Source organism: Phyllobates terribilis, unplaced genomic scaffold (assembly GCF_046119375.1).
Source record: "Phyllobates terribilis strain yellow unplaced genomic scaffold, ASM4611937v1 Scaffold_2549__1_contigs__length_124670, whole genome shotgun sequence".
Lineage (NCBI taxonomy): Eukaryota > Metazoa > Chordata > Amphibia > Anura > Dendrobatidae > Phyllobates > Phyllobates terribilis.
Window position 1 is genome coordinate 109,697 of NW_027365306.1, and position 14,975 is coordinate 124,671.

Genomic DNA, 14,975 nt, shown 5'->3' on the forward strand with positions numbered 1-14,975 from the left:
GAACCTGGGGTTCCAAGTGCTCACTATGAATCTAGATAGGTGCCTTGGGGGGTCTAGTTTCCAAAATGGGGTCACTTGTGGGGGAGCTCCAATGTTTGGGCACACAGGGACTCTCCAAATGCAACATGATATCCGCTAACAAATTGTCGGCTCAAATTGTTAGCGGATATCATGTTGCATTTGGAGAGTCCCTGTGTGCCCAAACATTGGAGCTCCTCCACAAGTGACCCCATTTTGGAAACTAGACCCCCCAAGGCACCTATCTAGATGCATAGTGAGCACTTGGAACCCCTAGGTGCTTCACAAATTAATTCGTAAAAATTAAAAAGTGTTTTTTTTTTCACTTTTTCATTATTACGAATCAATTTGTGAAGCACCTGGGGGTTCCAAGTGCTCACTATGCATCTAGAAAGGTGCCTTGGGGGGTCTAGTTTCCAAAATGGGGTCACTTGTGGGGGAGCTCCAAAGTTTGGGCACAGAGGGGCTCTCCAAACGCAATGTGGCGTCCGCTAACAATTTGAGCCGATTTTCCATTCAATTTGTTAGCGGATACCATGTTGCATTTAGAGAGTCCCTGTGTGCCCAAACATTGGAGCTCCCCCACAAGTGACCCCATTTTGGAAACTAGACCCCCCAAGGCACCTATCTAGATGCATAGTGAGCACTTGGAACCCCTAGGTGCTTCACAAATTGATTCGTAAAAATGAAAAAGTGTTTTTTTTTTTTCACTTTTTCATTATTACGAATCAATTTGTGAAGCACCTGGGGGTTCCAAGTGCTCACTATGCATCTAGAAAGGTGCCTTGGGGGGTCTAGTTTCCAAAATGGGGTCACTTGTGGGGGAGCTCCAAAGTTTGGGCACAGAGAAGCTCTCCAAACGCAATGTGGTGTCCGCTAACAATTTGAGCCGATTTTCCATTCAATTTGTTAGCGGATACCATGTTGCATTTAGAGAGTCCCTGTGTGCCCAAACATTGGAGCTCTCCCACAAGTGACCCCATTTTGGAAACTAGACCCCCCAAGGCACCTATCTAGATGCATAGTGAGCAGTTGGAACCCCCAGGTGCTTCACAAATTGATTCATAAAAATGAAAAAGTGTTTTTTTTTTCACTTTTTCATTGTTACGAATCAATTTGTGAAGCACCTGGGGGTTCCAAGTGCTCACTATGCATCTAGATAGGTGCCTTGGGGGGTCTAGTTTCCAAAATGGGGTCACTTGTGGGGGAGCTCCAATGTTTGGGCACACAGCAGCTCTCCAAATGCAACATGGTGTCGCTAACAATTTGAGCCAATTTTGCGTTAAATTTGTTAGCGGACACCATGTTGCATTTAGAGAGCCGCTGTGTGCCCAAATATTGGAGCTCCCCCACAAGTGACCCCATTTTGGAAACTAGACCACCCAAGGCACCTATCTAGATGCATAGTGAGCACTTGGAACCCTCAGGTGCTTCACAAATTGATTCATACAAATGAAAAAGTGTTTTTTTTTTCACTTTTTCATTGTTACGAATCAATTTGTGAAGCACCTGGGGGTTCCAAGTGCTCACTATGCATCTAGATAGGTGCCTTGGGGGGTCTAGTTTCCAAAATGGGGTCACTTGTCGGGGAGCTCCAATGTTTGGGCAAACAGGGACTCTCTAAATGCAACATGGTGTCCTCTAACAAATTTAACGGAAAATCGGCTCAAATTGTTAGCGACACCATGTTGCGTTTGGAGAGCCGCTGTGTGCCCAAACATTGGAGCTCCCCCACAAGTGACCCCATTTTGGAAACTAGACCCCCCAAGGCACCTATCTAGATGCATAGTGAGCACTTGGAACCCCTAGGTGCTTCACAAATTGATTCGTAAAAATGAAAAAGTGTTTTTTTTTTTTCACTTTTTCATTATTACGAATCAATTTGTGAAGCACCTGGGGGTTCCAAGTGCTCACTATGCATCTAGAAAGGTGCCTTGGGGGGTCTAGTTTCCAAAATGGGGTCACTTGTGGGGGAGCTCCAAAGTTTGGGCACAGAGAAGCTCTCCAAACGCAATGTGGTGTCCGCTAACAATTTGAGCCGATTTTCCATTCAATTTGTTAGCGGATACCATGTTGCATTTAGAGAGTCCCTGTGTGCCCAAACATTGGAGCTCTCCCACAAGTGACCCCATTTTGGAAACTAGACCCCCCAAGGCACCTATCTAGATGCATAGTGAGCAGTTGGAACCCCCAGGTGCTTCACAAATTGATTCATAAAAATGAAAAAGTGTTTTTTTTTTCACTTTTTCATTGTTACGAATCAATTTGTGAAGCACCTGGGGGTTCCAAGTGCTCACTATGCATCTAGATAGGTGCCTTGGGGGGTCTAGTTTCCAAAATGGGGTCACTTGTGGGGGAGCTCCAATGTTTGGGCACACAGCAGCTCTCCAAATGCAACATGGTGTCGCTAACAATTTGAGCCAATTTTGCGTTAAATTTGTTAGCGGACACCATGTTGCATTTAGAGAGCCGCTGTGTGCCCAAATATTGGAGCTCCCCCACAAGTGACCCCATTTTGGAAACTAGACCACCCAAGGCACCTATCTAGATGCATAGTGAGCACTTGGAACCCTCAGGTGCTTCACAAATTGATTCATACAAATGAAAAAGTGTTTTTTTTTTCACTTTTTCATTGTTACGAATCAATTTGTGAAGCACCTGGGGGTTCCAAGTGCTCACTATGCATCTAGATAGGTGCCTTGGGGGGTCTAGTTTCCAAAATGGGGTCACTTGTCGGGGAGCTCCAATGTTTGGGCACACAGGGACTCTCTAAATGCAACATGGTGTCCTCTAACAAATTTAACGGAAAATCGGCTCAAATTGTTAGCGACACCATGTTGCGTTTGGAGAGCCGCTGTGTGCCCAAACATTGGAGCTCCCCCACAAGTGACCCCATTTTGGAAACTAGACCCCCCAAGGCACCTATCTAGATGCATTGTGAGCACTTGGAACACTCAGGTGCTTCACAAATTGATTCATAAAAATGAAAAAGTGTTTTTTTTTTCACTTTTTCATTGTTACGAATCAATTTGTGAAGCACCTGGGGGTTCCAAGTGCTCACTATGCATCTAGAAAGGTGCCTTGGGGGGTCTAGTTTCCAAAATGGGGTCACTTGTGGGGGAGCTACAAAGTTTGGGCACACATGGGCTCTCCAAACACAACATGGCGTCCGCTAATTATTCAAGCAAATTTTACAATCAAAAAGTCAAATAGCGCTCCTTCCCTTCCGAGCCCTGCCGTGCGCCCAAACAGTATTTTTTCCCCAAATATTGGGTATCTGCGTGCCCAGGGGAAATTGCACAACAAATTTTGGGGTCCATTTTTTCTTGTTACCCCTGTGAAAATAAAAAAAATTGGGTCTAAATTAACATTTTTGTGAAAAAAGTTAAATGTTCATTTTTTTCTTCCACATTCAAAAAATTCCTGTGAAGCACCTGAAGGGTTAATAAAGTTCTTGAATGTGGTTTTGAGCACCTTGAGGGGTGCAGTTTTTAGAATGGTGTCACTTTTGGGTATTTTCTGTCATAAAGACCTCTCAAAGTGACTTCAAATGTGATGTGGTCCCTAAAAAAATGGTTTTGTAAATTTTGTTGGAAAAATGAGAAATCGCTGGTCAACTTTTAACCCTTATAGCTCCCTAACAAAAAAAAATTTTGGTTCCAAAATTGTGCTGATGTAAAGTAGACATGTGGGAAATGTTATTTATTAACTCTTTTGTGTGACATATCGCTCTGATTTCAGGGCTTAAAAATTCAAATTTTGAAAATTGCAAAATTTTCAAAATTTTCGCCAAATTTCCGTTTTTTTCACAAATAAACGCAAGTGATATCGAAGAAATTTTTCCACAATCATGAAGTACAATATGTCACGAAAAAATAATCTCAGAATCAGGGGGATCCGTTGAAGCGTTCGAGAGTAATTACCTCATAAAGTGACAGTGGTCAGAATTGTAAAAATTGGCCCGGTCATTAACGTGCAAACCACCCGCGGGGCTTAAGGGGTTAAACTGATAAGAACAGATTTTTTTTTTTTCCTCAGATTAAGACCCACATTAATTTATGCATCATAGCGCATATTCACATAACGGGTTCTCAAATCATCATTCGGAACAACAAAAACAAAATCCCAAAAAACACAACCCTGCAATTAACTGTTACTTACTGTAAGAAGTCCAATGTGAAAAGTTCCAGAGTGCTTCTGCTGCTGTCTCACCATACTTCTTTTTATCCAATAAATAGGCATAAAACAGTCTAGCAAGAAAAATCTTTCTGCATTCCATGGGGGAAAAAACAATCTTTTTAAAAATCACCAAATTCCGAACGTCCCATAAAACCTCTTTATATATGACAAAAATAATCCAGCTTGCCCGCTTCCTTTGCGAGTACTTAAAATCTTGACCTATTAAAATCCTTTCAAAATCGAAACAATGAAAACCAACTAAAGCAACAAACATACGTGACAACAAGGTAAAAACTTTTTTAGCAAAAAAACAGTCCCAAAAAATATGCTGTATTGTTTCCACCTTATTGCAACCTTCCCTAGGACATAGTTCTTGAACCTTTATCCCCCGGTCATTCAAAAAAGCCCTTGTTGGCAAGCATCCATGCAACGCCATCCAGGTTACATCCTTCTGTCTGTTGCTGATTCCACGCATGAAAAAAAGCTTCCACACCTGTCCAGACTGTGCATTATTACAAAACGGCACATCACATAACATCTCCTTCTTCTTAATACCTGAGACAATCAGTTTTTTGTCCGGTCTAACCATGGAGCTTATCCCATTTTGATCATAGAAGGACCTAAGCACCACATAAAAAAACGGTATCACAAACGAAACTGGTTTTCTTAAATCCTTCTCACACCAGCTCCATTTCTGGAAAAGCCGTCCTGCTAAATATTTGCACATGTCCGCAGTCCTGTTATTGCACTGGGATAATTTATAAATGTTCAAAGAATAATGCATTCTTAAAAATAAGTCAATGTTAGGAAAATCACAACCCCCATTTTCCACAGAACACATAACCATTCCTCTTCTTAGTTTCTCCATTTTGGATCCCCAAAAAAACACAAACAGTTTCCTTGTCACTCTCTTTGTCCAAAGCACAGCAGGTGGGAAAATCAAAGCAGTGTACAGCAGAAGCGGGAGAATCACAGACTTGATTACCAGCACTTTCCCTCTCAGCGACAGGTTCCTTAGTTTCCAAAAGTTCAACTTCTGATCCATTTTGTCTTCTAGAATCTTCAGGCTGCTTTTCCCTTTCAGTTCCTTCTCAAAGATGACACCAAGAACCTCAATTTCCTCCCTACTCTCCACTCCTGCCACGTTAACCTCAACCTGCCTCCCAAAGTTACAAAGCTGGCACTTTCCCCAATTCACCGCCATACCAGCCACACAACAAAAAATCCTTACGTGCAAATTCACTCTATTGAGATCCGCCTGTGAAGCACAAGTAAAAACAATATCATCCATATAACTTAAAGACTTGACTGGACCCCCGGATCCCCCAGGAATAAAAACACCAGCCACACACTTGTCAACTTGCACACTTTTTAAAAGGGCCTCCACCACACAGATAAAAAGAATTGGTGACAGGGGACAACCCTGCCTAACTCCCGATAAAATATTAAAACTGGAACTCACATGCCCATTAACTAAAATCTGGCTACTGACCCCACAATAAAAACTCTTAATGACCATCAATAATTTATCCGGAACACCAAGGTGACTTAAAGCAGAGAACAAAAATCTATGTGATATTTTATCAAAGGCTTTCTCCAGGTCCACCGACTGTAACAAAAGAGCATTCTTATTCAAATTAGCCTGATAAATTAAGTCTCTTAGAAGCAGCAAATTATCTGAAATTTTCCTACCAGGCACTGCACATGCCTGATACTCCCCCACCATATCACCTATCACATCTGCCAGTCTACCAGCCACAATTTTAGAAATAATTTTGTAATCACTGTTTAACAATGTTATGGGCCTCCAATTTTTAATATCCCTCATGTCCCCTTTCTTATGAATCAGCGTAACAATCCCCCTACGCATAGAAACCGATAAAATCCCATGAGTAAAACCATATTGCACCACCCGGGAAAACTCCACACCTATAATATCCCAAAATCTAACATAAAATTCAGCAGGAAGACCATCACAGCCTGGCGTCTTGCCTTTCGCCAAGCCATCCACTGCCCGTCTAATTTCATCTTTCCCAACCTCCTCACTTAAAAACCCAATTTTCTCCTCAGGAATATTATTAGTTAATACTTTGCAATAATCATTAATTTCCGCATCACTGGCTCTACTATCGTTAGAGAAGAGTGTTTCATAAAAGGAAAGAATACTGCCAATCATCTCATCCCCAGATACCTCCCCTGCAGGAGAAAAAACAGACTTAAAAACCCCTTTAGGTTTAAAACATTTTTTAAAAAAGTATCTCGAACATTGCTCATTTTCCTCCATGTGCTTTATTTTTGCCTTAAACATAATAGTCTTCCCTTTTTCAATAAGTATCTTCTTCAGTTCGTCCTTCAAATCTGCAATCTCTTTATCCACCTCCATCCCCGCTCTCTTAAACTTATGGAGTACTTCCAATTTTGAAATAACAGCAGCATCATGATCCCTTTTGGCTTTCGCTCTCCTAAAACACACCCCTTTAAAATAACATGCAAATTTCTCCTTAGCCCAGTCCCACCACTCTAGCAAATCTTTAAAAAGGTGCTGTTCAGACACACAAGACAAAAACACTTTATTAAAACCAACCTTAACACTCTCCTCTTCCAGCAGGCTTACGTTCAGCTTCCAGAGTCCCTTTCCAAAAGCCAGGGACTCAGCTATACACAGATCTACCACTATCATCTTGTGGTCAGAAAAAGTCGTCATCACGTGGTTGCACTTGGCCACCTTAATCCCTTCAGACATAAAAACATAGTCAATTCGGGAAACACTACGTCCACTATCTGATATGTATGTGAACTTATCACTTGGCCCAACCATCAGACCAGCATCCGTGTAGCGTAAATCCTGCACAATCTGATTTAAAATATTAGACGTAACATCAGTCCTACCTTCCGTAGAGCTCTTACGATCTTTTGCGGATCTGACACAATTAAAATCTCCAGCCACTATAGTGAAGTCTCTGCCTGGTAAAAACAACTTTAGAGACTCCAAAAACCCAACTCTTGCTTGTTTATCAGCAGGGGCATAAACATTAAAAACCCGTACCCGCTGACCTAAAAAATCCACTAATAAAAACAGACATCTCCCAGGTATGATTACTTTAAACTCTAAAACCTTTAGACTGGAATTACACAGTAAAATGCCCACCCCTTCATTCCTGTTTTCTGAGCATGGGGACCAAAAAGATTGCCCCTTATTCCACTCACTCTCATGCGGGGCAGATTTAATTACACATTCCTGCAGACAGACAATATCTGCATTCACACTCTCAATGTACTCCAGTATCCCTGCTCTCCTACAAGCAGAACCAATCCCTCGTACATTCAGAGAAGCAACACACAACGCCATCATAACAACAGGAAAAAATCTCCACCATACCCGATCCATCATGAACCAGGAGAAAACCCACTCCTGCCACCCACTTTTCTACGTATATCAGGCGACTCAGAACTCGAGTCCCTGTTAGAATAACCTGGTCTTAGGGAGACTGGATCTTCCTGCCCCCCAGACCAACACCCCTCCACCTTACTTCTTTTAATCACGGAGGCATAACTCTCCTCCTTGCCATCATCTTCCTCCTCATTTTCACTCCAATCACTGTTAACCCTATCACGCTGCTGAGGGGTTATAGTTCCATCCGAATCAGAATCCTCCTCCTCCAAAACCTCCATTTCCTCACCCCCATCTCTTCCCAAAACAGGATTCACTGACTCCGCCATATTAGACAAATCCATCCCATCACCCGGGCCATGCACATCAGCTACTTTGTTTATTACTTCCAGCCCCTCCCTCAAACCAACTTTCTTCTGGCTCCGCCCCTTTTCCTCCATCTTGGGCACCGCATGGTCTCTTCCCCTACCACCATCTTGTTTTTGGCTTTCCCCCTCTGAGTCTGAGCCTTCGCCCTCCTCCCCACTTTCCTGCCGAGTCTTCTTCTGCCTCTCTTCAGCGTCCACCTGTGACCTAGGAATCTGAGCCCACAATCTACATTTCCTTGCAAGGTGATCTGCATGTCCACACAAATCACACACCTTATTCATTGGGCAACCACTTGCAACATGCCCAGATTTCCCACAACCTCTACAAACATCACCTTGCACTGGACAATCTTTCTGAACATGTCCAAACTCATGACACTTCCTACAATATTCCATCTGTCCATTATAAAAACAAAATCCCCTTTCTCCTCCGATAGAAAACTGTGCAGGAATGCTCTTGGCACCCCCAATAGCTCTATCATCCGGTCTCAGTTTTACAACATATCTCCTCTTGCCATTTAGATAATTGTATTTGTTCTTCATTCTTCCCAAAAATTTAACCTCACTGCAATACCGAGCTAAAAAATTGGAAACAGTCTCATCCGGAACTTTAGGGTTATACATGTGCACAACCACATACTTATATGTCTGCTGGAACAGAGGTTCCAGTGCAATAAACTCTAGGCATTTCAATTCCTTTTCTTCCTTCATTCGTACCAACTCCATGTAGACTCTCTGGCAAATACTCAAAGAAACAAAAGTGATATCATAAATTCCTTGTTTCTGAAAATCCTGCAGTGCCAATACATCCGTTACCTTCAAGCCATTAATGTTCTTCAAGACATCAACGCAAACTTGGTCCAAACCGATTTCTCCTTCATGACCTGCAGCCACCTTCAGACGGACCGAGTCCTCTAATCCACGTGTTTTCTCCACCATTTTTACAGCAGATAAACACAATCGCCGCTCAATCGCACACTAGGGCCCCACAAGGGGGAACCCCAGTCACAACTGCCCTCCAAACAACACCAGCAGCAGAAAACCACCACTGATCTTGCCAAAAGCCCGAGAAGCGATAACCAGAATTGGTTTCAAACTACGGAGCCACCCAAGGATCCTGAAAAGTCCATTTGTGGAGATGAGCTCCTGGACTCCCGTTAAGAAGACATGTTGTCAACCTCTAGATCCCTTACATGCCTGCACTTTTCGGCTTGCTGCTGCTGCAATCCACGCGTTTTAGATCTGCATAACTCCACCTCTTTAAACACAGCACCTTCACCCCCTGCTGTTCCCACCCGCCTCAACACCGTTGGAAGGGAGGAGAACCAATTAAGGCGGGGGGTGGGGTGGAACGAGCAGCTGTCTACCCTTAGCAGGAGGGCTGCTGATTACATACCTCTCCTGCTGCTGCTGCTGCTGGCTGTCCAGCAGCAGACTGAAGGTGGCTGCTGCTGTGCACAGGTATATAAAGGCTCAGAGCCTATTATGACACGCGCAGCCAGCGTTCCATTGCCACATTCCATCTACTGCAGGCAGGATACCTGGCTGGCTGAATGTCGCTGAGAAGCTCACAGAGACCGCCATAAGCAACAGTTTAACAGAATGCCACAGACTAATCAACCAAACTTTTTGGGTTGGGTTCTCTTTTATAGTCTGCAGGCATTAAATGAAAGAAGTCAGTGTTCCAGCAGAGGGAGACAACGTTTCAGAAAAGGCATTGTAGCAAACCAAAAAAGAAATTTTAAGCGCAGCAGAGTAACCAGCGCACATACCTGTTAGCTCAGGTGAGTTTAAAAGGCTGCTGTTGATAACAAGGGCATTTGCTAAATAGATGGTGTGTGTGCAACAATATACTGAAAGGTCAATTATATTGTGCAGCTTATCTCACCACCTGTAGTTATTTAGGTGAAAGCTCCAAAATGCTTGCCTAATATGTCTGTTTATCCAAAAGGAAGTAAAAAGGGAGAGCTAGAAAGATAGCATTGCATTACATTACATGGCAATGCAATGCACAGTTGCTGAAGTTGAACCAAAATGAGCTTGTAATCTGGCTTCTGCAACTTTGAACATGAAAAATCCAATGAGGAGAAGAAAAGCAAAGCCAAAGAGTCCATCCCAAAATCCGACAAACAAGCAAAATGAACAAAAAACATTGAATTCAATTCTTTCTGATTTTAGAAACTGCATTAAAGAAGGGGTGCACCGGTCCTGGAGATACTGCAATACCAGGTCAATGCGTGGAGTGGACAGAGCAAGCTCTTTTTCCATCTCCCTGTTCTAAAAATCCATTTAATATATGGTCCCCAGATAGGGGACGTATCAGATATTAAACTGATAAGAACAGATTTTTTTTTTTTCCTCAGATTAAGACCCACATTAATTTATGCATCATAGCGCATATTCACATAATGGGTTCTCAAATCATCATTCGGAAAAACAAAAACAAAATCCCAAAAAACACAACCCTGCAATTAACTGTTACTTACTGTAAGAAGTCCAATGTGAAAAGTTCCAGAGTGCTTCTGCTGCTGTCTCACCATACTTCTTTTTATCCAATAAATAGGCATAAAACAGTCTAGCAAGAAAAATCTTTCTGCATTCCATGGGGGAAAAAACAATCTTTTTAAAAATCACCAAATTCCGAACGTCCCATAAAACCTCTTTATATATGACAAAAATAATCCAGCTTGCCCGCTTCCTTTGCGAGTACTTAAAATCTTGACCTATTAAAATCCTTTCAAAATCGAAACAATGAAAACCAACTAAAGCAACAAACATACGTGACAACAAGGTAAAAACTTTTTTAGCAAAAAAACAGTCCCAAAAAATATGCTGTATTGTTTCCACCTTATTGCAACCTTCCCTAGGACATAGTTCTTGAACCTTTATCCCCCGGTCATTCAAAAAAGCCCTTGTTGGCAAGCATCCATGCAACGCCATCCAGGTTACATCCTTCTGTCTGTTGCTGATTCCACGCATGAAAAAAAGCTTCCACACCTGTCCAGACTGTGCATTATTACAAAACGGCACATCACATAACATCTCCTTCTTCTTAATACCTGAGACAATCAGTTTTTTGTCCGGTCTAACCATGGAGCTTATCCCATTTTGATCATAGAAGGACCTAAGCACCACATAAAAAAACGGTATCACAAACGAAACTGGTTTTCTTAAATCCTTCTCACACCAGCTCCATTTCTGGAAAAGCCGTCCTGCTAAATATTTGCACATGTCCGCAGTCCTGTTATTGCACTGGGATAATTTATAAATGTTCAAAGAATAATGCATTCTTAAAAATAAGTCAATGTTAGGAAAATCACAACCCCCATTTTCCACAGAACACATAACCATTCCTCTTCTTAGTTTCTCCATTTTGGATCCCCAAAAAAACACAAACAGTTTCCTTGTCACTCTCTTTGTCCAAAGCACAGCAGGTGGGAAAATCAAAGCAGTGTACAGCAGAAGCGGGAGAATCACAGACTTGATTACCAGCACTTTCCCTCTCAGCGACAGGTTCCTTAGTTTCCAAAAGTTCAACTTCTGATCCATTTTGTCTTCTAGAATCTTCAGGCTGCTTTTCCCTTTCAGTTCCTTCTCAAAGATGACACCAAGAACCTCAATTTCCTCCCTACTCTCCACTCCTGCCACGTTAACCTCAACCTGCCTCCCAAAGTTACAAAGCTGGCACTTTCCCCAATTCACCGCCATACCAGCCACACAACAAAAAATCCTTACGTGCAAATTCACTCTATTGAGATCCGCCTGTGAACCACAAGTAAAAACAATATCATCCATATAACTTAAAGACTTGACTGGACCCCCGGATCCCCCAGGAATAAAAACACCAGCCACACACTTGTCAACTTGCACACTTTTTAAAAGGGCCTCCACCACACAGATAAAAAGAATTGGTGACAGGGGACAACCCTGCCTAACTCCCGATAAAATATTAAAACTGGAACTCACATGCCCATTAACTAAAATCTGGCTACTGACCCCACAATAAAAACTCTTAATGACCATCAATAATTTATCCGGAACACCAAGGTGACTTAAAGCAGAGAACAAAAATCTATGTGATATTTTATCAAAGGCTTTCTCCAGGTCCACCGACTGTAACAAAAGAGCATTCTTATTCAAATTAGCCTGATAAATTAAGTCTCTTAGAAGCAGCAAATTATCTGAAATTTTCCTACCAGGCACTGCACATGCCTGATACTCCCCCACCATATCACCTATCACATCTGCCAGTCTACCAGCCACAATTTTAGAAATAATTTTGTAATCACTGTTTAACAATGTTATGGGCCTCCAATTTTTAATATCCCTCATGTCCCCTTTCTTATGAATCAGCGTAACAATCCCCCTACGCATAGAAACCGATAAAATCCCATGAGTAAAACCATATTGCACCACCCGGGAAAACTCCACACCTATAATATCCCAAAATCTAACATAAAATTCAGCAGGAAGACCATCACAGCCTGGCATCTTGCCTTTCGCCAAGCCATCCACTGCCCGTCTAATTTCATCTTTCCCAACCTTCTCACTTAAAAACCCAATTTTCTCCTCAGGAATATTATTAGTTAATACTTTGCAATAATCATTAATTTCCGCATCACTGGCTCTACTATCGTTAGAGAAGAGTGTTTCATAAAAGGAAAGAATACTGCCAATCATCTCATCCCCAGATACCTCCCCTGCAGGAGAAAAAACAGACTTAAAAACCCCTTTAGGTTTAAAACATTTTTTAAAAAAGTATCTCGAACATTGCTCATTTTCCTCCATGTGCTTTATTTTTGCCTTAAACATAATAGTCTTCCCTTTTTCAATAAGTATCTTCTTCAGTTCGTCCTTCAAATCTGCAATCTCTTTATCCACCTCCATCCCCGCTCTCTTAAACTTATGGAGTACTTCCAATTTTGAAATAACAGCAGCATCATGATCCCTTTTGGCTTTCGCTCTCCTAAAACACACCCCTTTAAAATAACATGCAAATTTCTCCTTAGCCCAGTCCCACCACTCTAGCAAATCTTTAAAAAGGTGCTGTTCAGACACACAAGACAAAAACACTTTATTAAAACCAACCTTAACACTCTCCTCTTCCAGCAGGCTTACGTTCAGCTTCCAGAGTCCCTTTCCAAAAGCCAGGGACTCAGCTATACACAGATCTACCACTATCATCTTGTGGTCAGAAAAAGTCGTCATCACGTGGTTGCACTTGGCCACCTTAATCCCTTCAGACATAAAAACATAGTCAATTCGGGAAACACTACGTCCACTATCTGATATGTATGTGAACTTATCACTTGGCCCAACCATCAGACCAGCATCCGTGTAGCGTAAATCCTGCACAATCTGATTTAAAATATTAGACGTAACATCAGTCCTACCTTCCGTAGAGCTCTTACGATCTTTTGCGGATCTGACACAATTAAAATCTCCAGCCACTATAGTGAAGTCTCTGCCTGGTAAAAACAACTTTAGAGACTCCAAAAACCCAACTCTTGCTTGTTTATCAGCAGGGGCATAAACATTAAAAACCCGTACCCGCTGACCTAAAAAATCCACTAATAAAAACAGACATCTCCCAGGTATGATTACTTTAAACTCTAAAACCTTTAGACTGGAATTACACAGTAAAATGCCCACCCCTTCATTCCTGTTTTCTGAGCATGGGGACCAAAAAGATTGCCCCTTATTCCACTCACTCTCATGCGGGGCAGATTTAATTACACATTCCTGCAGACAGACAATATCTGCATTCACACTCTCAATGTACTCCAGTATCCCTGCTCTCCTACAAGCAGAACCAATCCCTCGTACATTCAGAGAAGCAACACACAACGCCATCATAACAACAGGAAAAAATCTCCACCATACCCGATCCATCATGAACCAGGAGAAAACCCACTCCTGCCACCCACTTTTCTACGTATATCAGGCGACTCAGAACTCGAGTCCCTGTTAGAATAACCTGGTCTTAGGGAGACTGGATCTTCCTGCCCCCCAGACCAACACCCCTCCACCTTACTTCTTTTAATCACGGAGGCATAACTCTCCTCCTTGCCATCATCTTCCTCCTCATTTTCACTCCAATCACTGTTAACCCTATCACGCTGCTGAGGGGTTATAGTTCCATCCGAATCAGAATCCTCCTCCTCCAAAACCTCCATTTCCTCACCCCCATCTCTTCCCAAAACAGGATTCACTGACTCCGCCATATTAGACAAATCCATCCCATCACCCGGGCCATGCACATCAGCTACTTTGTTTATTACTTCCAGCCCCTCCCTCAAACCAACTTTCTTCTGGCTCCGCCCCTTTTCCTCCATCTTGGGCACCGCATGGTCTCTTCCCCTACCACCATCTTGTTTTTGGCTTTCCCCCTCTGAGTCTGAGCCTTCGCCCTCCTCCCCACTTTCCTGCCGAGTCTTCTTCTGCCTCTCTTCAGCGTCCACCTGTGACCTAGGAATCTGAGCCCACAATCTACATTTCCTTGCAAGGTGATCTGCATGTCCACACAAATCACACACCTTATTCATTGGGCAACCACTTGCAACATGCCCAGATTTCCCACAACCTCTACAAACATCACCTTGCACTGGACAATCTTTCTGAACATGTCCAAACTCATGACACTTCCTACAATATTCCATCTGTCCATTATAAAAACAAAATCCCCTTTCTCCTCCGATAGAAAACTGTGCAGGAATGCTCTTGGCACCCCCAATAGCTCTATCATCCGGTCTCAGTTTTACAACATATCTCCTCTTGCCATTTAGATAATTGTATTTGTTCTTCATTCTTCCCAAAAATTTAACCTCACTGCAATACCGAGCTAAAAAATTGGAAACAGTCTCATCCGGAACTTTAGGGTTATACATGTGCACAACCACATACTTATATGTCTGCTGGAACAGAGGTTCCAGTGCAATAAACTCTAGGCATTTCAATTCCTTTTCTTCCTTCATTCGTACCAACTCCATGTAGACTCTCTGGCAAATACTCAAAGAAAC

At 42.4% G+C, this 14,975-nt stretch overlaps 1 non-coding gene across 1 annotated transcript; it reads right to left on the reverse strand.

Moving 5' to 3' along the window:
• Positions 1 to 10,148: 10,148 nt before the first annotated feature.
• LOC141246422 (U2 spliceosomal RNA) lies at positions 10,149 to 10,337 on the reverse strand. Its single transcript, XR_012310014.1, has one exon. It is a non-coding gene; the product is annotated as a U2 spliceosomal RNA (small nuclear RNA).
• Between the last annotated feature and the right edge of the window lie 4,638 nt (positions 10,338 to 14,975).